Source organism: Delphinus delphis, chromosome 17, assembly GCF_949987515.2.
Source record: "Delphinus delphis chromosome 17, mDelDel1.2, whole genome shotgun sequence".
Taxonomy (NCBI): Eukaryota; Metazoa; Chordata; class Mammalia; order Artiodactyla; family Delphinidae; genus Delphinus; species Delphinus delphis.
In genome coordinates, this window is record NC_082699.1 from 64357558 (window position 1) to 64383814 (window position 26257).

The 26257-nt window shown below is 51.3% G+C and overlaps 1 protein-coding gene across 4 annotated transcripts in view; it reads left to right on the plus strand.

Moving 5' to 3' along the window:
• ZHX2 (zinc fingers and homeoboxes 2) overlaps window positions 1-26257 on the plus strand; it is a 172037-nt gene that overhangs the window by 59586 nt on the left and 86194 nt on the right. For 2 of the 4 annotated variants that reach the window (XM_059995135.1, XM_059995137.1), the window contains one exon: window positions 14735-14805. The gene's annotated coding sequence lies outside the window, so the exon portion shown is untranslated. Of the gene's footprint in view, window positions 1-14401; window positions 14528-14734; window positions 15493-26257 lie in introns of those variants that run through there. The other 2 variants (XM_059995136.1, XR_009516643.1) reach the window with 2 other exon arrangements.

The window sequence follows — 26257 nt, forward strand, 5'->3', positions numbered from 1 at the left end:
GAAGTGCAAAAATCAAGAGTGAGCAGGACGCGGCTCTCTCCAAAGGCTAGGAGAAAACCCTTCCTTGCTTCTTCCAGCTTCTAGAAGTTGTTGGTATTCCTTGTGGCTGCGTCACTCCCAACCCCACCTCTGCCTTCACATCACCTTCTCTTCTGTCTGTGGATTTCTTCTCCTGGTGTTTCTTATTAGGACACTTGCCATTGAATCCAGGGCCCATTTGGATAAGCCAGGGTGATCTCATCTTGAGATCCTTTACTTAGTTACACCTAGGAAGACTCTTTTCAAATAAGGTCACATTCGCAGATTCTGGGGACTAGGACATAGACATATCATTTGTGGGGGAGGGGGCACAATTCAACCCACTACACTGGTTTATTAAATGAGGATGATAATGGAGATCCCGTTATGGAGACTACACAAGTTTATACGTCTAAAGTCCTTTGAGCCGTGCCTATCACACAGCAAACACTCAGTGTTTGCTTTTGTCATAATCCTCAGCAAGCCATCATTTCATAATCACCATCATCATCACCACCATCACCATCGCCACCACCATCACTGCCATCACCATCACCACCATCACCACCATCACCATCACCACCATTACCATCACCACCACTGTCACAACTGCCACCATCACCATCACCACCATCACCATCATCACCACCCCCATCACCCCCATCACCATCATCACCATTACCATTATCACCACCATCACCATCATCATCGCCACCATTACCACCACCACCACTGTCACAACTGTCACCATCACCATCATCACCACCATCACCATCATCACCACCATTACCATCACCACCACCATCACTGCTGTCACCATCATCACCACCACCATCACCATCACCATCACCATCATCCCTAACACTTGTGAAGAGGCTTCCCAAACTGAACACGTCTAAAACTAACTCTTGACTCATTCTTCAACCTCTCAGTAAATAGTTACCTCTGTGTACTCCATCCTTTAAATAATCCTGGTTTCCTCTTTTTCTCTCACACCTCATTCCATCTATAAGTCCTGTCTATTCTGCCTTCAAAATATATCCCCAGTATGACCACCATCTTTCAGTATCACCACGTTGCACCCCTCCAGGGGACGCCCTTCCCATTTTGGTGGCTGTGAGGGGCACCTCTGGAGTCTTATATTCAGCACCGTGGTGCTGCTTCCTGCCACCTCCACCCCCGTCCCCCGGTTCAAGCCCCATCGTCTCTCACGTAGGTCACTGCAGTCACCGGTGGCTGTCCTCTCAGCTCGTCCCTTAGCTGCCGCCCCTCCCTCACTTCATGCACACACCCCCGACCGTCTCCTCTCCTCAAAACACAGGTCAGATTGTCACTCGCCTGCTCCAAACCCTCCAATGGTTCCCCCGTCTCACTCAGAGCAGAAGCCAAAGGCCTTATGGTAACCCCCAGGCCCACGTGATCACCTTCCTCTCTGCCACCAGCCTTGAACAAAACACCCCCCCCCCCCACACACACACACTTGCATTTGTGCTTGCTACTTTCTAAGCCTAGAACACTCTTTTCCCAGCTATCTTTGTGGTTTTCTGCCTCATTTCATTCAGTCTGTGCTTAAAAGACACGCTGTCACGGAGGCCTTCCCTGCCCACCGCAGGGTCATAGCTCAGCCGGCATCCCCACAGATCTCCATCCTCTCGACCTGTCTTTTCCAAAGCACAGCTTGCTACCTGGCGCCGGATGTTTATGCGCTTGTGGCATTGCGTGCTTTCCCCGTCACACTCGAGTCTGTGACGGGAGAAACTGTGTTTCGATGGCTGCTGGGTCCTCAGCCCCAAGCACGTGTTAAGCACATGAGAAGCGCTTTCTGGACAAGGGGATGATTACGAGCCGGGCTCTGGCTCTGCGCACATCCTCCTGGTCTCCCAACAACCAGTGATGTCAGTGTTGTCACCCCCTTATTTTGTCCGGGGCACAGAGACAGTAAATGAATGTCCTGGGCTACCCGACGAGGGAAAGGCAGCAGCAGGATCTGAACCAGCTCGTCGCCTGCCAGAACCCACTTTCCGAATCACCATCTGTCACGAGACAGAAACGAGAGACTGTGGTGACAGACCTTTGGAAACGGAAACGCACGACATGAATGTACCAGGACGACAATAGCCGAGCCCAGCACATCTAAGCTGATTGCTCCCAATTTGCTCTGGGTCTCCTTCCTGTTTAATTCTTTAAATTGTGAGAGCTCTTTCTGCTGCCTCCCCCGATGGTACAACGTGAGGGGGTAAGAAGGGTGTCCATGAGGCACTATTGCTCTATTCAGTTACTATCAGACTTCAGTGGCCCGGAATGTTCTGGAAATGGGGCATGCAGGCTGCGTGAATGTGCCCTTTATTCCAAAAACAGGTCAGTCCATTTTCCGCCTTTAGTAAACATGGTGTGTTGATAAGAATCAAATATTTCAGTGTGGGACCATGCAAAGATGTACTCTCAGCTCTACCGAGATAACCTGTGCCCTTAAATAGTAATAGTACCCCTTATTCCCTGAGTCTTACCAGGTGTTAGAGACATTCCAAGTGCTTTATGCATATTAACTCATTTAGCTCCCCAACCAATCATGGGAACAAGTCCTCTTATTAACTCCAGTAATCCTAGTCACAGAAACACAGAGATGTTGAATAACTTGACCAAAATCATACAGCTCATGATCGGCAGAGCCGGGATGGGAACGCGGGCCGTATGTCTCCTGAGGATGGGTTTTAACCAGCTCTCTTTTGTGACTCTCAGCTTCATCTGTAAATTGTGGGGAATGCATTCAATCATATTTTCAGCTTGAAAAAACTATGCTTGTAAGGCTGAGAACTTGGTAGTACTTTTGAGTCATTGGTATGAGTGCAAGAAGTATAGGTGACTGGGATGCAGCGGGATTAAGGCTATCACAGGAAGGTCCACGATCCAGGCTTCGTTTCCATCAGGTTCTCTCTTGTGTCTTGCTGTCCTGTCATTTGCTACTTTTCTTGCCTTGATTGTTTGCAGAAATAAGAGCCCACAGGTGCTCATCTACCCCCAGACATCTTTCCTCTCTGTGTGATAAAAAATATATCTATGAAACCCATATGGTCCTCTGGTGTTGATTAACTTTAAAGGCACTCTCACATCTCTGTTCTCACTTGATTCACGTAGAGACCCTGTGTGGACAGGCAGGGAGAGTCCCATTTTACAGACGAGGAAATAGAGGTGGAGAAGGCTGATCTTAAGGTTGCATTTATCTCCTCCTGTCTCCTATGAGTATTTCCTGGGTCCTTCCTCAGGGTTTTTCTTACTTTACTGTAATAATCTTAGCAAACAGAGTCTTCGATTGCTCCCAGCCACCTCCTACACTGTTGTCACCGCTAGATTAGTAATAAATTCCTGTCAGAACGGTGGCCATCTTTTACTGAGTACCTTTGATGTGCCAGGAACTGTGCTAGGGGCTTTTCACGTTTTACGTCCTTCTAATCCCCACAATACCCCTTTGAGATATATAGCATTATGACTCCCATTTCACAGATGAGGTGCCTGAGACCACACAGCCCCAGGGCGACACGTGCATATAGTCACACAACGAGGAGGTGGTAAACCCAGGTTCTGCACACGTTGACACAGATTGTCCAGTGACCCCTCCCTGGTTGAAGCCTACCGGGACTGCTGGTCATGACTCCTGGACAGGACAATGTCCAAACTCCTTGTCGTGGTGTGCAGGGCCTCCCTGTGCCCACGGCACCTACCCTCCCGCCCACGTCCTAGCCCCTCCACCTTCACTCTCAGCCACACTCAACTACCAGCTGCTCCCTGCTCAGGCCATGCCCTTGCTCTGGACCGCGCCTCTCTGCTGCCCTCCTTGGAAGGCACACTCCTTCCCCTTCTGGCTGGTGATTTCCCATCCATCCTCCACGCACCAGGCCAAAGCCACCTTCTCTATGCAGCCTCCTCTGACCCACCATCTCCCATGCCCTTCTCCCTGCCCAGCGTCACTCTGCCCCAGGGCACCCTGAACCACACCCCATTGCGGCACAGCTCACCCGGTGTCACTAGCACCTAACATAGCCCTCAGATAGAGGGACAAAGGACAGCGGGGAGCAGTGTGGCTTGTGGAAGCACCGGACGATGTGTGCCCCGCCTAAGAGCATTCTGCTTCCTTGTGGGTTTTTTTAAACACACGCCAGCCCAACAAAACAACTTTGTGGCTGGTGTGTGAACCATGGGCCACCAGCCTGAGACTCTTGGGAGCTCCTCGGGATTCGTGTGCTTCTCTCCATTGTCACTACTTAAATGAGGGAGGGAGGGAAGGAGGGGAGGAAAGAAGGAAGAATTTACCTTCCTAGACCTGGCAATTTGGCTTCCGTAAAAAATGGTGTATTAATTAGTCTGCTCAAGCTGCCATAACAAAATACCATAGATTGGGTGGCTTAAACAGCAGAAATTTGTTTTCTTACAGTTTCTGGAGGCTGGAAGTCCAAGGTCAAGGTTCCAGCCAATTCTGTTTCTGGTGATGACTCTCTTCCTCACTTGCAAATGGCCACGTTCTTGCTGTGTCCTCACATGGCCTTTCCTTGGTGTGTGCACTCGGAGAGAACAAGCTCTCTGCTGTCTCTTCTTACAAGGACACTAATTATATGGGGTCAGGGCCCCATTGTTATGACCTCATTTAACCTCCCTTAGAGGTCCCACCTCCAAATACAGTCACACTGGGGGTTAAGGCTCCAACATACAAAGCTGGGGAGTGGAGGACGAACATTCAGACCATAATACATGGCATTCCAGATCACTCAATCCACAAGTCTTTCCTGTGTCCTCACTATGGGGATTTTGAAAACATTGAAGGCAAACAGCAGAGTCCAGTGGTCAAAAGCACGAGCTTTATATCAGGCAAATTCAAGTTTGATACTTAGCTCTACCGCTTACTGACCAGGTGACCTTAGACAACCTACCCAACTTCTCTGAGCCTTGCGCTCCTCACACCAACCACCCAGGGTTTGTATGAGGGTTAAGCAAGATCCAGGCACGTCCACCACGCCCAGCAGCATTCATGACCGCCCTGGAGAGACAGTTACTGAGCACATCCTCCACGCCAGGCTCTCTGCTGGGTGCTGGGGAGCCGGTGGTGAGTAGGACAGAGCAGATCCCTTGTTCTCATTCTTCCTTGAAGAGCCGGATAATAAACAAGGAATTATGTGATCAGGTAGCAAACATGTCCGTCATTTGAGAATGGGACATGGGCCGTAAGGAAGGAAAAAGCAGCAGGGGAGGAAAGGCCTCGCTGGGGAGGTGACTTTGACAAGAAGCTGAGGGCCATTCAAAGACTTGGGGCAGAGTATTCCAGGCGGGGGAGTAGCAATCACGAAGGCCTGAAGGTGGGCACGCTCAGTGCCCGCGGTGTTCATTCTGATAGCTGTGGTCCTATTGCACGTGGTCCCACCCTCAGAGGCCACCACCCTGGGGGGACACAGGACCTCTGCCCAGCCCTCCAGGGAGCAGGGCCTAGACGAACCCGGCTTTCAGAGGGGAGCAGCGCCTTGAGGGCTGGAGTGCTGGGAAATGGACAGCAGCAGAGGAAGAGGATGTGGCGTTTGGGGGGGGGGGTGAGAAACGAGCATCCCGGGGGAGAGGGGAGTTTGGTCGAAGAGCCTGGTGTCTGAGGGACCCTGGGAGACTGCCCAGGCCTGAGCCGATTCTGAGAGCAATGCCAGGCCGGGAGCCCAAGGCACCACGTGGATGACCTCAGCGTGATCTGATAAGGGCAGCAGCCCTCACTGTCACGGCGGGTGGGCGGGTTTCCCCACTCAAGAGGCAGGGCCCCGGGCAGAAATCCAGCACTGTGAGTCACAACCAGATGTACGTCTTGTCAGGGAGAGACATGGCCACGGAGAACTGGTCATGGTTTCCTGGAAACTTCCTCAGTGTGGGGCAGGGGCACTCTGAGGATAGGTGCCAGCCAGGGCAGAGAGAGGAGACCGTGCTGGGGGGCTGGGCCAGGGCTGCACTCTCGGGACCATGGCTGAGCTTTCTGGGGCCACTGGGGGCCAGAGGACTAGCTGAGGTCTGAGCCTGGTGCCCGTGGACCAGCTGAGGCACGTCTCCCCTTCCACAATGTGCCTGGAGTTTCCTGGACTTCTGACACTGGTCGGCATGCCCCTTGAGGTGTGGATGTGGGAAGCGCAGCTAGACTGGGAGATGGGACCCCTGCATCCTCATCCCACAAACTTGGATTCAAATCCAAGGACTTGCACAAGCCCAGCTTCTCCAGCCCTTGGTTCTCTCATCTACAAATGGATGGGATAAATTGGGAGCTCTCCAAGGTTCCACCCAGCTGGACTATTCAGGCAGTTCCTTCATGTTCCTCCCTGTAGATGGGAGAAACTGAGGCCCAAGAGCAAGAGACCTGATCTGAGCCCACCCATTTGGAGGTGGGACTGGAGCTCTAGCTTTGGCCAGAGCTGCACTCCTCCCCGCCTTGCTCCAGTGTCCTGCCTTCTCTCCCCGATCTTCTCCTTCCTGGACGCCTCTTTCCCTCCTTCCCCTCTGCCTGTGCCCCTCACCTGCCAGACATGGAGATTCAGCCTTTCCTGGGGTGGGTGGGTCCCAAGTCAGAACCAAGATGAGAACTCCCAGGGCCATCAGCCATCTGTCTGTACTCACCGGGATAAGTGAGCAGGACCTCCTCCAGCCAGCTTCTGTCTGAATGCTCCACATCCTTCGATCCAACTCAAATGACACCTCCACCAGGAAGCCTTCCAGATCACCCCAGCCAGAGCCATCACCTAAGCAAGGCTTCCCCATGCATCCCACTTTATAATCTTGCTGGTGCCATTTTTACTTACTTGTATTGTAGTTATTTGTGCATACATCATAGCTCCTCTACACAATTCCAAACTCAAATTGCCTCCATTTTGCCCATGCCTATCACCAGCCTCCTCTGTGACATCTGTTGCGGTGTTTGTATTCTAAGTGTTGGGTAGATATTTGCGGAATAAATGGAGTTTTCTTTCTTCTATGTGAAAGGATTCTTTCCTTTCAGAATGAATGGTCAGATGTGTAAGAGCGTCTGTTCTAGAGCTGCACTGGGTGGAATCTTAGCTCCACCATCTACACACGGTGGGGACCTTGGACAAATTACTGACACTTGTGCCTCAGTTTCCTCACTGATAAAATAAGGATAAGTCATAACCCCCTACCTCACAGGGTGGCTGTGAAGACTCAGTGAGTCATGTTTGTTGAGCGCTTGACGTCGTGCCCAGCATAGACTTGATTTAATAAGTGAAGTTGTCTGGCAATCCAATATGCAAATTTTTATTTGATTTTTTGAAAAAATATTACACCGCCTTACAGAATTCGAGCTTGGCTTTAGGTAGGTGCCAGATCCTTTCCAGTCCTCGCATTCACAGAACCTGCACTGGGTATTCACTGCCATCCGCAGAGCCTCCCCGGCTACGCTGGCTCGGATCAGGGGGCAGGGAAGGGAGAGAAGAGCCGTCTCTGGCGTAACTGCTCGCCAGCTCGGGGCTAACAGCCACATTAAGTGCTCTTACTCAATTCATGTGACTCGACAAATTTGGAATGTGTTAGCGAGAGAGAGTTTTTCCAGCTATGAGTCAGTACATTTATGCTCTCTCACACACACATTTAAAAATTTTAAGAAGAAAGAGACTTCAGCGAGAATCCTTTATGAGTGCAAAGTGGAAATCTCCGGAAACTGTATTTTGACCCTGAAGGCAAGTAATACTTAAGGTATTTAATAAAGGGTTCGAAACAAGAGTCGAGGAGAGAAAACACAGCTAGCTGCCTTTTCCTTCTGTATTCTCAGCTGCTGCTTTGCACATAGGAGGACCCAATGTACGTGGGTTTATAAAGCACTTTATAAAGCACCTCCTGGATTCCCTGATTTATACTCAACATAGTGGGGAAAGAAATATGGGAAAGAAGGGAGGCATAACCAGCATTTATTAAGAACCTATTATGTGCCAGATATTCGGGGCTGGGGTCGGGTACACGTCCCAAGTTCAAGAGGAAGTGTGGGGAAAAATGGAATGATTGTATTCAGACACGCTTGGGTTCAAACATCAGCCTACTTTCATAATATTATCTAAGCCCCCTCTTCTCCCATTTTGTGGATGACAAAACTAAGGCTCAGAGAAGAGAAAATAATTTGTCTGTGGACACAAAGCTCTTAAGTGGTAGAAATCATCTTCTAAACTGGGTCTGTGACTCTCCCCAGGGTAAAGAAATTTGGGTTAAATTAATGTCCTCGGGGGCTGAGTTTCCCCACCAAGGAGGGGAGCAAAGACACCCATTCTCGGAGATCACATCCGCATATCCTAAGCAGGTACCACTTTCTCGCAGAGCAGTCCCTTTAACCACCTCCTGCCACTTGCCTTTGAGTCCCGCCCGTTCGGGATTACAAAAAACCTGCTTCTGGTCCAGGCTGGTCCTCTCTGCTGTTGTTTACTTTAAAGAAAGAAACCACCACCCGCCCAGAGGACTTGTATTTCCAGCTCACTTACATCTCTTTTGCAAGGGTTCATTTTCATAGACTCCCAATCTCCAGGGAGCTGTGTCTTTCCCTCGGAAACATGAGCTGTAATCAAAGGTATATTCATCCCCGCACATCTGCCAGCAGCCACGCCGGAGCCACGGTTCCCCGAGGCCTGACAGAAGGAGGCTCAGGCCAGGTGCCCGGGGAGCATTCTTCCCTACACAAATCAGATTGTCCCGTGGTTGCCCTTTGTAGAGATGGCAGAGTCCCAGGCGGTGCTTCTCAGATTGCTGGAGGACCTGATGGGGCCGGGGGTAAATAAGATTCCACCCTCCGTTCAACAAATACTACTGAGGGCCACCACGTGTGGAGAACTGCGGACACTGAGAATCCAACTCTTTTGGTGACTTCCCGTCACTCACAGGGATAAAGACCCGGCTTCTTAAAGGCCAGCAAGTCCCTGGAAGAGCTGGTGCTGGCCCTTTCTCTGCCCTGCTTGGCTGTGGTCACCCCAGCCAGCTTCCATTGCTTGGTAACCAGTATGCCTCCTCCCTCTCGGCCCCATACACGCTCTCTCTGGCTTTCTCGATTCTTCCTTCCCCTCTTGGCCAGGTTGGCTGCTGCCTGCCTTTCAGGTCCAGCTCCCCGCCCCAGCGCTGCCCCCCCCCCCCCATCTGCCATATCCTCACGTGCCTCTCCTGGCGATCTCGCCACCATTGCATGTGCTTCAGGTAGCACCGTCACGCCACTGGAGTCTCTTATCCAACCCAACTGCAAGGGCAGGGCTCACCTTATGTCCCCAGCACTGGCCCGTAGTCAGTGCCCCACAGTTATCGGAGGAATGAAGAGACAGCAGTGAGCAAATCAGACACTGCCCTGCCTGGTGCTGGGCATATCTTCGTGGAGTGCTGATTGTACTTGACAGTTTTCAGGGGGAAATATTTGGGAGCAAATACAGATCAATTCTAGAGTAGAATTCAGTGTCCTGGTGAATGTTCATGGTGTCGTTCTGCGCCCTCACACGTCGGGGAGGTTATGAACTCAGCTTCCTCCGTGCTCCTGGGGGCGTCTCAGTGGAAGACCAGGTTGGGGGTGATGGGAGAGGTGGCCCAGTTTGTCAGCAGCTCAAGTCACGGAGCCAAAGTTTAAGAGGCAGCAGGGCAGGGGTGGGAGCGGGAATGGAAAGACTACACTCAATCAGGCCTGAGCTCAAACCTCGGTGCTGGACATTTTACGCTTATGACAGGCGGCAATGTATTTAATCACTCTAAGGTTCAGGTCTGTTGTCTGTAAAAGGGGTATAAGGATACGTGCTCGTCAGACTTGCTGCGGGAAGGACAGACAAGCCATGTGGAGGGCCCAGCTCAGCGTCTGGCGCAGAGCAAGCACTCGGGGAGCGGTGGCCTTTGTACTCGTCACTCGCTGCTCGCTCTTATGAATTAAAGGCTGTTGTTGGTGTCCAAAGTGAAACATTTTCTGGAGCAAAGACAGGCAACTTAAGGCTGCGCTTCTGGCTGGCAGAATGATGACTGCACAGAAGTGGCCTGTAGTTTTCCACCTTCTTTGAAGTTGACCTTCCTCTCTTGTATCCAGTCTGCACTGGCCCTGGCCTGAGTCAGTCACTCCCCAGCAGTGTCCTCCATGGGTTCCTCACCCTCTCCTCCATATGAGGCCATCACCTCGGGACATTATGACCTGTTTACTAGAATTTCTCACTCATCTGCTAAACGTTTGCCGAGTGAAAAAATGGACTGGAATAAACTACGTGAGAGGGGGTGACCCTGGGGAAGGGTGTTTTTCTTCTTCTACAGACCGTTAAATCACCGTTCCTCTTTTTCCCCCTGCAGTTGTCTTGCCATCTGGTAGGTTTAAACTAGGCCAAAAGGGAATAGGAGGGACCTGTAGGGAAAATCCTACAGGCAGATTTTTCCTCATTGGGATTTCGCGCCATGTGACCATTTTCTGGGGAAAGGAGTTCTGAGCCAGGAAGACTGGAAATGTGTGCCCATTAAGGGCTTGAAGGACAGTGAAAAGCCCTTTACTTCATTTATACTGCTCGCGATGAAAGCTGCCATTTCCACGTGCAGGAGCTGCGGTCGGCACCGTGGCGTTGGATCCCCCGTGCAACCCAAGGAGGCAGGTTCTGTTTAGAGCCCCACTTGGCCGCTAAGAAAACCAAGGTCCCTGGGAGAGAGGTGCTTGGCGTCAGGGCACAGCACAAGCGTGTCAAAGAACCAGGACCAGACTCAGACGTCCCGTCTCCAAGACCTGTGCTCTTCCCCCCATGCTGGTTAGGAAGGATCCAGTGTCTAGTGGGTGGTGCTGCAGAGCTGAGTTCCAGGATAAACGGGGAAGATGTAACAGATTCATTGAGACTCCCCAGCTCTGAGAAGGATTCACGGTGTGGCCCCAGCCAAGCCCCACTCCACGCCTCTGTGCTCAAGAAGAAGCACCTAGTCAGCGGAGGATGATAATAAGGATTATCAATAATAATAGTAGCTTTCATGCCTGATTACATGATTCTCAGTGTTTTGTATGTGTTACCACCCTGGGTCCTACAGGGTAACTCGGGGTTAATTTGGGGAAGAGGGAGAACAGAGCATTGACGAGAGAGGGTCTAAGATAGCATAGCCATATGGCTGCAGGGGGCATAGTGGGTTCAAGAGGCTTAGGCATCCGTGAGCCCAGAGCACAGTGGGGCAAAGGGAGCGGGGAGCAGCGAGCAGGGGGCAGACCTCACAGGCTCCAAGACCCTGCAATAAGGAGTGTGGCTTTTTTCCTGAGACAAATGGGGCGCTCATTACCTGCTCCCACCTGTCCCACCTCTATGTACATTGTCCTTCATCACGTTCAGTGTATTACGTATCTTTCTCCTTTTTTATACCGTGAGTTTCCTAAGGGTAGGGATTGGGTCTTATTTACGTATGTATTTATGTATTTATGTATTTATTTATTTATGGCTATCTGGTGCTTAGCACAGAATCAGGTATATGTGGATAGTCAATAAATGGTTGTTCATCAGCTATTTAAAATATTCAACATTTAATAATAGTAACATGTTCAATATTTAATAACTATATATTATATATTGGTTATATATAGATATTAGTACCTGTAATATAACTTCCATTATGCAGGCATTTCTGCTCTAAAATGATATATGCGTGCCTATAAAACCCTGTACTCTGAAAAATTCAAAAATCACAGCGTTTTGGGGACAGTTGGGCTGTAGCAGGGCATTCACGATTCCTGTGACTCTGTAATGAAGCACAATCCAAGGGGTGATACCAAGCAGAGTTCAAAGGGCATGATACATTTTGGATAAGGGGCTTCCCTGGTGGCGCAGTGGTTGAGAATCCGCCTGCCGATGCAGCGGACACGGGTTCGGTCCCTGTCCGGGAAGATCCCACATGCCGTGGAGCAGCTAAGCCCGTGCACCACAATTACTGAGCCTGCGCTCTAGCACCCGCACACCACAACTACTGAGCCCGCGTGCTGCAACTACTGAAGCCCACGCGCCTAGAGCCCATGCTCCACAACAAGAGAAGCCACCGCCATGAGAAGCCCGCACACTGCAACGAAGAGCAGCCCCCGCTCGCCGCAACTGGAGAAAGCCCGCGTGCAGCAACGAAGACCCAACGCAGCCAAAAATAAAATAAATAAAACAAATAAATTTATATAAAACAAATTTGGATGAAAACAAATATAGCAATAACTTTAGGACCTGAGTAACTTATAGGACAATATATTATTTTTAAAAGGGGGAAAACTTGATGGAAGGGGCTAGAGAAGGCTGGAGGCTGATGGGTTTAGAGACAGAAGGGGTCAGATCATCTTTAGCAGGAGTTCCCCGTGGAAGAGCAGTTTCAGGCTCTGCCAGCGTGTAGCAGGGACAGATGGCTTCTCTAGCCCATGGCCTTTGCACAAAGACCAGGAAGAACCGAGCAGCAGGCGTGGCTAAGACAGAGCACGTGACCACTGGAGCCCAGAGGAGGAGCTGGGAGGGCGGAGTCCCCCGCGGCTTGTTCTACTCAGCTGTGTGTATCTTGCGTCCAGCCGCCCGCACTTGGTGGTGCAAAATATGAATGTGCTGGGAACATTTGTCTGTGAACCAGTGCAAACTCCAGGTTTTATCAACCCCTCTATACCTTATACACACTAATCTTCCTCATGGAAGTAAGTGCAGCAGATCAAACATTACATAATGGAATACATGACTAACTGATAAACCAAGAATGCCCACTGGCCAGTTTACATCAAGTAAGGTACCAGTCACACACCCTGTGTGGGTTGTAGACTGTTTTCCTCTTGGTTCATGAGTCTATTCAGTAAACCCATTCAGTGAGCAGAAGGTAAAGCAAGACATATGGAGTGGGTGACACTAAGCAAGGGCATCATAAACCTGTGATGTGATCGCTTTCCCCATCAGAAGCAGCTGAGCTCACACTTCTGGACATGGACTTAGAGGACCTCAACCCCAACCTGCCTGAAAGCTGTGTGACCTCAGGAAAATCACTTAACCTCTCTGTGCCTCAGTTTCCTCAACTGCAGAGTAGCACTAGTGACACTCCCCAAGTTCTTTGAAAGAGCAGATTAGCTGGTGCATGAAAAGTTCTTTCTAAACTATAAGGGGCTTTAGAGAGTATTGTCCTTCCTGCAAATCAGTGCTGGGACACTCGTCTTAGCTTGCCTCCTAGGATACCTTCTCCTGCTGGATGGCTAGTTCTAAGGGCAGAGGGCAAATGCAGCTAAACTGGAATCAAACAAAATAAATTAATCACTGGGATTCAATGCAGAAACTTGAATGAGCTTTGGGAAATTTTGCTGGCATCCGACGGCCTCTGTGGAGCCCCTGCGTCCACAGTATCTGATGCCTCTCTCTGAGTGCTCACCGGGCAGCCTCCGTCTCCAGGCCTGAGGTCATCAGCCGACCCCTGGCCCACTGCTCTTCGCCAGGCCCCTCCCACCAAGCCAGGCCCCTCCCACCAGGCCAGGCCCGCCTGTCCCATCAGCCTCTCATCTTGCTTCCCCAAAATCGTGCAGAGGAAAGGAATACCGATTCCGGAATCACATGAACACGGGTTTAATGAGCTCTACCACGCAGCAGCTCTAAAATCATAATAGCCAAGCTGTGGTTTCTTGAACCTATTTCTTCACCTTGGGAATGGGCTACAACTTCCTGACTTCCTTCCTTCCTTCTCTGATTAAGAGGATTAGAAATGCACACTTTGCAGACTTTAATGTGCCCAGGAATCACCTGAGGAGCTTGTTGAAAAGCAGGTTCTGATTCTGTAGGGCTGAGTGGGGCTCGAGAACCGCCCCTTCCGGCAAGCTCCCAGGTGATGCGATTTCAGTTTTGACCGTGGATCCGGGGTATGAAGCGCCTGCCATGTAGTATGTACTCAGTGGATAGAAACTTGCCATGAAGACTTTTCCCCCCAAAGGGTGCTCCTTTGAGAACAGCGATAGATGAATAGAGACACCTCTGCTCCCCTCAGAATTCTGAGGGCCACAAGAAAAAACAAGTTTGGCTTTAAAGGTGGGCAGGGCGTGGGGAGCGAGGAGAAGCGTGGCCCCAGCAGCCGCTCATCAGCAGGCTTTCCACGCTCACGTGTGCGTTGCAGGTGGGCCTCTGCCGGGCTGCAGAAACCCCTAGAGCTCAGGCCTCGACTTGCCATGCGGGGAACGCATCCTCCGAGCCGGGCGCACGCGCGTTCCTCCGGCTACAGCTCTCCTGACGAATTTTCAAAGCGCCCAGGGCTCGCCTGGCGGGAGTCTCCCAGGATGGAAATCCACGTTGGGGGCTTTTGTTTTCAGGACTGCGGTATCTTTCCGACTTGAGGCCTTGCGTACAGAGCTTTTCCCCTCCACCCTCACCAACGTGGAGCCGTGAACCCCCGCTGCTGCTAGGAACGGACACCAAAGACTCAAGGAAACTCGGAGTGGGGTTCAAGAGACGCCTCCCCAGCCCCACCCAGCACATTTGGCTTTTAGTTTCGCTCTCCTAAAAGGCCTGCTTCTCAAAAAGCTGCTGACTCACCCAGAGTAAGGGTCTCTTTTTTTTTTTTCTTCTTCTCAGCATCGTCCCAAAGCCCTGAGATTCTTGAGGGCAGTTCAGCGAGCACCCCGGTCCTGACCATCTCCTGTTTCTTTCTCCTCCCCATCTCCATCCCAGGATCCTAGTGCCGAAATGAGAGTTGAGCCCCCCTTTGCTTTGTTCTGCCTTTAATATTGAGTATCTCTTCTTTGTAGGTCTTGACGCCCCGTCTGCTCTCAGAGTCAAAGTGTAAAAAGATTCCCAGGATGTAAGCAATATGGGACTGGTGAGTGACCCGTGTGTTTGGCGGCGGTCGGGGCCTCAGCTGGATTTCAGGAAGGGAAGGGAGGTGAATGGAAGGGGCAGGGGCGGCTGAGCTTTTGCACCCCTGAAACGGTTTCCCTCCAGATGCAGCTGGAAACAGTGCACAGTGCAGAGAATCCTGGTGCGAATCCCTTGGAATCCACTGGGTCCCTGCCCGTCCCTCCCCAGAAGCAAAGGGAGAACGCAGGTGGCTGTGCCGACCTCTCTTTGCTCAGATGACAACAACTCAGGCTCCCCATCCGGAGGGTTCGTGCTGGGAATTGTCCTCTAACCCGGTAACCAGGGTTAGGGACATATGCTTGGACTAGAGAGGGAACTACCAGGCTCACACCAGTTTGTAAACCATAGCCCTGAGGAGACATGAGTAAAAGGAGGCGAGAACGCCACCTTTGCACCTTTGAACGGCTGTCACTGGCAAGAGGGCAGCTATCGACTCAGCCTAAGGAGAAATTCCTAACAAGAGGTTGGCAACGGTAAAATCGACGTCCGTTGGAGGTAGTGAGTTCCCTGTCGCTGGCAGAATTCAAGCACAGGTTGGAGAAGCATGGATGGGAAATGTTGAAGTGGGGAGGGGTTTTGACAGGGTAGTGTTTTCTTGTTTGTTTGTTTGTTTGTTTTTGCGGTACCCGGGCCTCTCACTGCTGTGGCCTCTCCCGTTGCGGAGCACAGGCTCCGCGGCCGTGGCTCACGGGCCCAGCTGCTCCGCGGCACGTGGGATCTTCCCGGACCGGGGCACGAACCCGTGTCCCCTGCATCGGCAGGCGGACTCCCAACCACTGCGCCACCAGGGAAGCCCCAGGGTAGTGTTTTACAGACTGTTCTGTGATGACTAAGAATCCCGGAGGGGCATGAGGATGAGGGAGAGAGTTTAGGGAGAGTGAATGAGGGGAACTTGTGAGCTCACACACACACTCTCGGCGCTGCCTGTTTTATGGGGCAGGGTGCTGCCTTCAAACAGTTTAGAAGCTACTGGATGAGACGGTCTATCCTCAGACCTGTTGTCCATTGGCCAGCTGTACCTGAGCTTATGCCAGACGTCCACACATCACACTTGTGACCCCAAACACCTGATCTATGTGAAGGGGTGGGCAACTCTCCAAGCATGGCAAGGGCTCTGACCAGAGGCTCGAGGGAGCTCTCCCCCATACTAGGACCACCAAAAGAGTTGCCAGTGAGTCGCGCTTTCAAGAGACTTACCCGGGATCCCGACCACACAGACCAGAAGGGAAGGCACAGGGTTGGGGTGGGGGGGATGCCGCGGCAGGACTCCCCGAACCCCCAGACTGTGGGAGGACGGTGAGCATGGCTTCCCCAAGGGCGCTGGGCTCCTTTGGTAGGACCACATTCTCCAGTGACCAAAACCTGGCCCAGTGAACGTGAGAGGAGTCATACCACAGATGCCGGTGGCGAAATTGCCCAGGGGAGACACCCATTGCAAGGGAGAGGGTCTGAAGGTCTGAATAATGAGCACGGGGGCTTCCTTTGTGCTTTGTAACTGGGTCTTCTTCCCCCGGGCCTGGGTCAACTGCAGCACAAAATGTGTATCGAGGGCAAGGCGCTGTGGGAGGCCAGAGATGGGGTTTTTCTTTAAGAAACTGAAGCCTGGACGAGAATCGAGTTTGACAGTCATTGTGCAGAGGCTGTACGTTCAGCTGAGTCCTGCGTGCTATGCGGTGGGCGGACGGGTGGGAGAGGAAGGGGAGGGGGCTGAACAGGAGCTTCAGCTGTGACTCGATGCTTCCTTGGCAAGTGTTCAAGCATGAGCTGGGCTTTGAGGATGGAGGCTGTGTCCTTGATTCAAAGGACCTGGCATATAGTAGGTGCTCAGGAAGTGATTGTCGAATGACTAAAAGGGAAAGTGAAGAGGTGGCAGCTCGGGAGGCCACGTCTGTGGTTAAGAGCAGGGCCCCTGGAGTCAGACGGCAGGGTTCAAATCCTGCCTCTTCCGCTAGCTGTGGGGCCTCAGGCAAGTCGCCCACCTCTCTATGCCTCAGTCTCCCCATCTGCAAAATGGGCGTCATGATAGTACCTACTGCATAAGGGGGCTGTGAGGAGTCCATGAACTGATTCATGCAAAGCCGCTTGGTCCTGTGCCAGCACATCGTAAGTGCTCAATAAACATTAGCCCTTGTTCTCATTCTAGATGTGGGGCATGACCCCAGATTAAGGTTCAGTGTTGGGACGGGAAATAGCAACATACGTGGGAGGACAGAGCACTGGACGGGGAGTCAGAAGCCCTGGCTTAGCTGCAGGGAGGGGATGAGGAAAGTGATCACTCCCCCTGAGCTCACTCTACAGCCGAGATGCTGCAAGAAGGCGGTCAAGGGCAGCTCCATTTTTCCTGCTCTCCCTCTGGTGGTCCCAGCACTGGTTCAAAGGCAGGGGCAGCTCAGCCCTTTATTACTAGCTGGGGGCCTCATGGTGAGTGGTTTGACTTCTCAGGACCTCTCTTTCTCCCAATAAATGAGAAAACAATGCGGGCGTCCTTCCCTCGCAGAAGTGAAAAGCACAGGTAGGAGGGTCTGTCGGTACAGATGGAAAATCGTTTAAGACTTGAGCTTGGGTAGCCCAGTCTGGAGTCTCACAGTCAATGTCGGTTCCCAATCCCTTCTCCAGTGAGGCCTGGCTGTCTCAAGACAGATTCTCAAAACGATGCTTCACTTCGCAAAAGGCACCGTTCACCACCCAGGATTTGTAGCATCTTTCAAATGAAATGGCGTTTGCATGAAGCACTTGTCAGGGTCACATTTCTTGCATCAGTGGTAGACCTGGGACCATGGAACAGGCTTACTCGGGGGCCTACCTTTTGCCTCTCCTGCCCGTCGCCCTGTGATCCTAGCTGGAATGTAATACGATGGTTGCTTAAGCCAAAACTGTTCAAGGCGTAGGCACAGCCCCTATGCCTATGGGGATCCTAAAAACTGTCACTCATATCAGTCTCCTTCTCCCTGTGTACCCCCTAACATCTGCCAAGCGACCCCAACTTCGGTTCTACCTTTAGTGGGAAGGGGACAGGGATGAGGCAGGGAACAGCTTCGAAGGCAAAGCGGTCAGAGAGAAGAGGTCCCAATTCCTGGCTCCGTCAGCCATTTGGCATCTCTCAGCTTCTGTTCCACCTCTGTTCCCATGAGGCGACGGGGCTAGGTCAGGGCTGGCAAATAGATTTCATCTCCCGCTCATTCTGATCAATTGGTCATGGCTGCCAGGGGCACTGTGTGGAGAAGGATTCTGAGGTATACCCAGGAAAGAGTGTGCTGCAATGGATTAGTGATGTCTGCTGGGGAGCAATAAGGAGGACGTAGCACATGTGCTACCTTTTGGCATCTGAGACAAAGCAATTTCCAAGGCCCCTGCCTGCTCTCACACTTCGTGCTTCTACCTAGCAGCCTTGTTTTACATCAGAGAGGCAAAGCACAGCAAAACCTCATTAATCTGGACCACTTTGGTACCAAGCCAAGTGAGTGAAAAGTCTTAATCTGAGGGTGTCTTCTGCATGCAGGTGAGCTCTATTATCCTTCAGTACACGGAGTCAGCTCAGCCCAGCTAGCTGACAGGTGGGGAGGGGAGGCAGGGGCCTCAGTGGTCTGTGCTTGCATGTCTGACCGTATGACTGAACGCACCTGACCTGTACTTCTAGGGCACTTGCTCTGTTTATGAGCTTAGGATGGATACCAACGAAACTCTCACAAAAGCAGGACGTTTTCTGAAGTAGCAAATCATTCCATGGGCAGCTTTGCTTCTATTTCAAATTGCCAAGGGCTCTGAATTAGAGAGACTTCACCGCACTAGCTGGGAATAAGCTGTGTTTCCAGAATTATATGCAGAAGATGAGACAAAGTAATTCAGAACTAGGTTTCCCCTGAGTTTCCCGATCTGTAAAATGGGGATATAATATACCTCACAGGGCTCTGCAGGAGAGCAAATGAGATAAAACGTGGAAGAGACCTAGCAGAAGATCTTGTTCACAAAATATGGTCAAAAGATGCTGTTTCTTCTCCCCTTCTGTCACTTCCTATCCATAATCACCCTGAAAGAAGGGCTTTCTTCTTATAATATGAGAAAAATGAAGCTACAGATTGTTTTAATAGTACCGTACTTTCAAATGACTCCTGTTCGTTTTTCAGAGGCTCATTTTTCATTGTCGATGATTCTCCAATAGGAAAGGTCCACTTAAACCTTCAACTTGAGTTACTCTACTCTCGGTCTTCTGCAGGGAGTAGCTGATGCCCCAAGGGTCCCAACATGCATGCGCACGAGTGTCTTGGTAGGGGATGTCTCTGGAGGGGACTGAACCCCACAGTGACTAGACCACATCTTCCCTTCAGCTCAGCAAGTGTCAACACCCGAATTCACTCCCACTGCAGGGAGAGTGCGGACAGCCAAGGTGGTTGAACGCCAAGTTGGCACCAGCTGAATTTGAGTGGGAGCGTGTCTAAAGGATGGGCTTTACCTGTTCAAAAGGGGGAATAAGTTTGAACTGGAACTCCTCTTTCAGCCTTAGTTTCTGAGACTCTTCAAGAGAAGGATTCGATTATACTTAAATAAACATCAAGAGCAGTTAAATCGATATGAAGGGGGGATTGGAACTCACGCGCAGTGGGAAGAGCAGAGCCTCTGGTCACAGAAGCCGAGGGCGGGGGGAGGGCCTGCAAGCCCCCGTGGCTCACTGGGACTCCTGGGTTGTTGGCCCAGAGCTGGCTTCTCAGGGGGCACCAGGCAAGTGCACGCCCGTTATTCTGGCCACCTTGAGCATCTGTCCCCAGTCTTCTCCAGCCCCTGGCCTGGTGAGCTGGGTCAGATAACCTCATGCTTCTCTTCTGTCCTCTCTCCGAGGCCCAGAGCAGAACGGCTCCCCTGCCTAAGCAGGAGCCCTGCCAGAGAAGGCGTGGCCAGTGGTCACCCTGCTGTCCCACCGGCAGGGGAAAGCGGAACGGGGCCCATCCTGCCCTCCCATCCTTCCCACTGAGGCTCCACATCCTGGTGCCAGGACCCTGTCCTGGTCCCTCGCTTCATCCTTGTCTGGCCTCAGACTCCTAGCTCCTGAAGATGGAGCTGAGGGGACCGTGGACCAGGGGGAAGCCTTGGGGTTAGAAGGCATAGGCGCGCCTGGGGAGCTGGCCTCTGGAGACCTGGGCAGGCAGGGGCGTCACATCACTCCAAACTCAGCAGGTGCCACAGTTCCCCAAGGCCCTTGCCTCTTCTCTGGGCTCCCACAGAGGGTACTGTCTATACCACCCAGCATGAGGCGGCACGACAGAGCACTTAAATCCATGCACTCTGGTGCCAGACTGGCTCCGTTAGAATCCCAGCCGTACCTTTGCTAGCCCTGTGATCTCGACCAAGTTATTTAACGTCTCTGTGCCTCAGTTTCCTCATCTTCAAAATGCGCCACTGGATAGGGTAGTTATGACGACTACTGAGCTTATGAAACATGCTTAGAGCAGCGCCTGGCACTGAGTAGAGGTGTTAGTAAAACAAGATCTGTAGGTAAAGCAATGCAGAAGTCAGTGTGTCACATGATCGCCCGATTGACACCAAGACAGTCAGTTTCCTACCCACAGAAATGAAGTCCCTCATTCGACCTGTGGGTTCAGGGAGGCTTTCAGCTAGACCCTGAGGGAAGGGAAGGATTTCTGCAGAAGGGGAGGAAGGGGCAGCCTGGGCAGAGGTGCCAAGGGAGAGGAAGACGTGCGGAGGGTGTCGGGAAGCCTGCTGTGGCTGGAGCAGAGAGAGCCTGGCTGGGGAGCATGTGGCAGTTGAGATGGGCAAGCTTGGCTGAGTGAAACCGCTCGGCTGAGTTCCCGAATGCCATGCTCAGGACTGGACTGTTTGCAGGAAGCAATAAGCAACTTTCAGAAGTTTTTTGGTTTTTGGTTTTTTTTCATCTTTATTGGAGTACAATTGCTTTACAATAGTGTGTTAGTTTCTGCTTTATAACAAAGTGAATCAGCTATACATATACATGTGTTCCCATATCTCTTCCCTCTTGCGTCTCCCTCCCTCCCACCCTCCCTATCCCACCCCTCTAGGTGGTCACAAAGCACTGAGCTGATCTCCCTGTGCTATGCGGCTGCTTCCCACTAGCTATCTACCTTACGTTTGGTAGTGTCTATATGTCCGTGCCACTCTCTCAAACCAAGCGACGCAGCCTTGGGTTTAGAAGCTTGACATGGGCACAGCGCAGCGGGTAGGCTGCAGATAAGAGAGATCAAAGACAAGGCAGCAGTAAGGGGGCAGCTGCAGAGAGATGACCCTGGAGACAGGGTGTGGCCTCCTAAACTGAGGCAGTCACAGCAGGGGTGAGAGTGGGGGTCGCTGAGGAGTACGGGTTCAGAGAAAGCATTGACTGGACTTGAACATGAAAAGTGAGGAAAGAGGGGTCAAGAGCGAGCCCCAGTCTCCCGGCTTGGGAATCTAAGAGAGTGATCCCGTTAACCAGGTAGTGCACAGGTAGGGAAAAAGTAGCATATGTCACAGAAGGTACTGGGGACGTGGCACTGGGCACACCGGTGGGACGCCCGGGGCCTGGGAGACAATATAGAGCAGTGGTTGAACAAGTGGTCTCAGGAGTCCAAATGGCTTGAATTGAAATCCTGGGGGTCCTTTAACGTTCCTAAGTCTCAGTTTCTTCATCTGTATAATGGGGATTATGCAGCTATTAGCTGCCCGAGAGGGTCATTCCGGTCAGTACATGTAAGGTGTTAAGCACTGTGCCTGGCACAGAGGGAGTGCTCAATACATGTGACCCGGAATTACGTTAGTATTAGTGCTGATAATAATTCTAGGATTAGTGTTTGTATCATCGTCCTAGTGGGAATGTCCAGCACGGGCCTGGAACACAGAAGCCAGCTCAGGTCGGGATGGATTAATTCAGCAGAGTCATCCTTATATAGGTCAGTGATTATCTGTCAACCTGGCCAGTGTATGCTTGGGGGAGGAAAAGGCGAGCATGACCTGGGCTCTTTTCGAATCGTATCAACTTCCCCGACTGTGACATAACCCCACCTCACCTTTGCTGCCCTATGAAAATTCAAGGAGGGAGGGCAGGCGTCACCGTCACCCAAGGACGTGTGTCACATCCCTCAGGCCTACTGGGACAGAATAAGGATGGATGGACAGCGGATGAAGGAGATAGGGGAGGCCATGGGGGCATTGCGCTCTCTCGGGGACAGCTCAGAGCCAGAGGACAGAACCCTGGGACACGATCAACATGCAAGAGGCAAGACCAGGAGAAACAGCCTAACCAGGAAAGCAAGTCACAACCATCCCCTGTGCCATAAATGTGGAAATCCCTCAGCCCTAATGGACTAGACATGAAGACTCCGCCGTAGGCCGTTGGTTCTCCCACAGACCCAGGTGCAAGTTCAAGCCACATTCCCGTTCAGTAGCCCATGAGGGGCTCTTCACTCCCTCTTCCGCCAGCAGCAGTAGACTTGACATCTCTGAGCTAAGCAGGAGAAGTGAGAGATGGCAGCCCACTCTCCCCTACCGACGTCCATCCAAAAATTTGCCCTAGGGGGCTTCCCTCGCGGTCCAGTGGTTAAGACTCCGAGCTTCCACTGCAGGGGGCACCGGTTCGATCCCTGGTCGGGGAATTAAGACCCCGCATGCCTCGCAGTGGGGGCAGATAAATAAATAAATAAATCCAATGTTTAAATTTTAAAACATAAAAATAAAAATTTGACCTAAGTACCCACTCCTAAAGCCCACTCCACGTTACTCCAGAGCCCAAAGTGTATGGGCCAAGGAAAGGATAACACCTGAAACTAGTAGGGAACTGTACCTAAGTGGATATTGGATTGTATTAGTCAGACTTTTAGGTACAAAATAAAGATCTAATTCATATTGACGTAAGTGTAAAACAAAAAAGCAGCTCATGTAATTGAAAAGTCTGAGCTGGTCTGGCTTTGAGCCCAGCTGGATCTAAACAGTGCTGGTGGGTGTGGTTTTTCTCCATCTCCTGCCTCAACTTTCTCCTACGCAGGCTTTACCAAGGCATGTGTCCCCCACTGACCCAGCCCCTTCTCTCTGCAGCCCCCTCAGAAAGAGGGTGTTGCTTCTGTCGTCACCCTAAAAATTGCCCTGGAATTGAGAGGGTCAGGCCTCCTGTCCATCCCTAAGCTAAGGGTTGCTGGCTGAGGAGTGTGCAGAGAAGGCCTCCTCCTCCAGACTGTGTGGGATGCCACGCTCGCTTCCGGTGGCTCTCCCAACCCTGGAGAGTCCTCTCGTGTGTAGGACAAACAGTATATTAATTTCCTATTCCTGTTGCTGCTGTAACACATGCCTTAGTGCCTTGAACCACACACATTTATCATCTTACAGTTCTGGAGGTCAGAAATCTGCAATGCATCTCACTGAGCTAAAATCAAGATGCCAACAAGTTGCATTACTATCTGGAGGCTCAAAGGGAAAATCTGTTTCATTGAATTTCCAGCTTCCAGAAGCTTTCCGAATTCCTTAGCTCATGGGCCCTTCTACCTGCAAGGCCAGCAATGGCCAGTTGAGTTCTTCTCAGGCCGTATCACTCTGATGGCGGCTCTTCTGCCTCTCCCTTCCATCTCTAACTTAGCTCTTGTGATTACATCATGCCTACCCAGATAATCCAGGATTATCTATTTTAAGGTCATCTGATTTGCAGTCTTAATTCCATCTGCTACCATAAGTCCTCTTTGCCATTTAAGATGACATATTCACAGGTTCTGCGGTTCAGGGTAAGGGCATCTTTGGGGGCCATTATTCTGCCTGCCACAGTGATTGTTATAATCATCAATTCTAACCTTGATCCAACACTGACCGTGTGCAAAGCCATTTGCTAAGTCCTTTACGTGCCTTTAACTCATTTCATCCCCATAACCACCCAGAGGGAGGTATAGCAGATCTCTCCATCTTACCGTTGAGGAAACTGAGGCACTGAAAAGTTAATCACTTCCAAGGTCATAGATGCAGTGACAGTAGAGTTGAGGCTGGACTGCAGACCTGCTAGGCCCCAAAGTCTGGCTCTTAACCAGGAGGTCAGCTGATGGAGGATGTCGGGAGTCTCAGAATAATAGAAAATAGAGATTCTTTCCTACAATAGTCAAGGAAGATGGGGTGGTGGGGAGGTTGTCTGGTGCCAGACCCCCTGGGTTTATGTCCCAGCTCTGTCCCTTACTAGTGATGTGACCTTGGCCAGGTCACCCACTTCCGTCTGCCCCCCTTTCCTGGACAATGACATGAGCATTACAAGGCTGTCGTGAATCACTGTGGCTGGTTTTATGTTGATTTTTAAAGTCAGACAAATTCTTGGACCCCAATTTTTCTTTTCTATGTAGCTTCAACCTACTTTTAGTGGGGGGAAAAAGAAATACCCATGTCTACATCTCCCTTTACTTTGCTTTCGTTTTTTCCTCTATTTCCTCATAAGGCAGCATGGCAGGGACCGGCCAACCAGGCCTATCTCTGAGTAGCCTGGGAGCTAAGAATGGCTTTATAATTTTAAAGGATTGTTTAAAAAAACCAACAACAACGACAGTATGTGACAGAGACTGCATGTGACCCACCAGGCCTAAAATATTTACTATCTGTCCCTTTCCAGGAAAAGTTTGCTGACCACAGAAAGAACATGGGTAGTAAGAGTAAAGCAGACCTGGGTCTGGGTCCTGCACTGGCTGGTCAGGGCCCCAGTAGACCTTTAGGCCCTGAAAGCATGGTGAGGGCTTCCCTCGGAGGGAAGGGGCGTTTTCATAACCCCCTTCTGCAGCAGCAGTGCCCATAGCAATAGCAGAGGAGGTGCTCAGGGTTTATTGGGCATTTACTCTGGGCCAGCGCTGGGTTAAGAGCCTCATCTCCTTGAATCCCCGCACCAGCTCTCTGAGGGACGCACACTATGAACGCCTGTGATGTCTGGGGCAACAGAAGCTGCTTGGGGGAGCAGGTCGCCGAGTCGCAGTGACACAGGGAAAGGAGACAGAGTGGGGACTTGAACCCAGGCGGTCCGGGTCTACACTCTTCCACGCTGCTTCCCTGTCGTTGCCATCAGCTCTCCTTTCAGGCAAAGCCCTCCTCCATTTACTCTCCTCACCTCTTTCTCCCAGCTCTCTGGCAAAATTCCTTTCCACTGCAAAAGAGAAACTGAAAAATGGAAGAGCTGTGAGAGACAGCTCAGACTCGAACGTCTAAAGTTTTGTTTACAACATCCATCCATCATCCATCCATCTGTCCGTCACCCACACATCTATCCATCAAGCAAACACAGCACAGCCCCAGGAACTCACAAGCACCCACGTCTTTGACAGTGACAACTGGGGTAAACCCCAAGCCTTTGGGTCTTCCAAATCCACTGTCACGGGGAGGTGCCCAGAGAAGCTCATTAAATAGCACCGAGCATTTGATTAACATGCTGCAATTCGGGCAGCACCAGAGTATTTCAGCACCCCTCCCCCACCCGGTTACCATGACGACACTATTTTAACAAACAGCTCCTTAATATTTAATGAAAATTACACTCCTGACAGGCAATCAGAAGAGCAACCACACTACAAAGCACTTAGAGGACATTTTTGCACAAAGCCATCAGTTCCCCCTGATCCCCATGTGCCATCCGTTGCCAGAAAATGCGAGCGTTCTGCGGGCTGGGAGCCAGCGTGATGCCAGGCCTCCGTTACCCGCAGCAATTGAGGGTTGTCGCTTCCTTTTATTTATTTATGTATTTATTTATTTATTTATTTATTTATTTTTATTTTATTTTTGGCTGCGTTGGGTCTTCGTTGCTGCACACGGGCTTTCTCTAGTTCTGGCGAGCAGTGGCTACTCTTCCTTGCGGTGCGTGGGCTTCACATTGCAGTGGCTTCTTTCGTTGCGGAGCACGGGCTCTAGGTGCATAGGCTTCAGTAGTTGTGGCAGGAGGGCTCAGTAGTTGTGGCCAATGGGCTTAGTAGCTCCGCGGCATGTGGGATCTTCCCGGACCAGGGCTTGAACCCGTGTCCCCTGCATTGGCAGGCGGATCCTTAACCACTGACCCACCAGGGAAGTCCCAAGGGTTGTCACTTCTTTCATGCAGAATGTTAACAACGGTTCCGCGTGGTCGGGGTAGCCTGATAGCATTATTAAATGCTCCTTTGTACCCAGATCTACTAATTTCACTGCCGCACGCCTGAGGCTGCTGCAAGCCTTGTTTGCTTCCTGAGTCTTGAATCGAGCTGGGCTGTGGGACAGTGTGCGAAGAGCCCAGAACGTGTGTGCGCTGGGGTGAGAAAGAGCTCGTTTCCTCGTCAAGGCGCCATCTGGTCCCACCCGATCGATTCAGTAACAGGCAGGTGCAGGGATCGATCGGAGGACCCAGTCCTCTGCCCTCAAAAGGGTCAATGCTGAGAGAGGAAAGACAAGAACATTCTGTAGCAACCTCTACCACTGTGATGGGCCAGCTATATATGCTG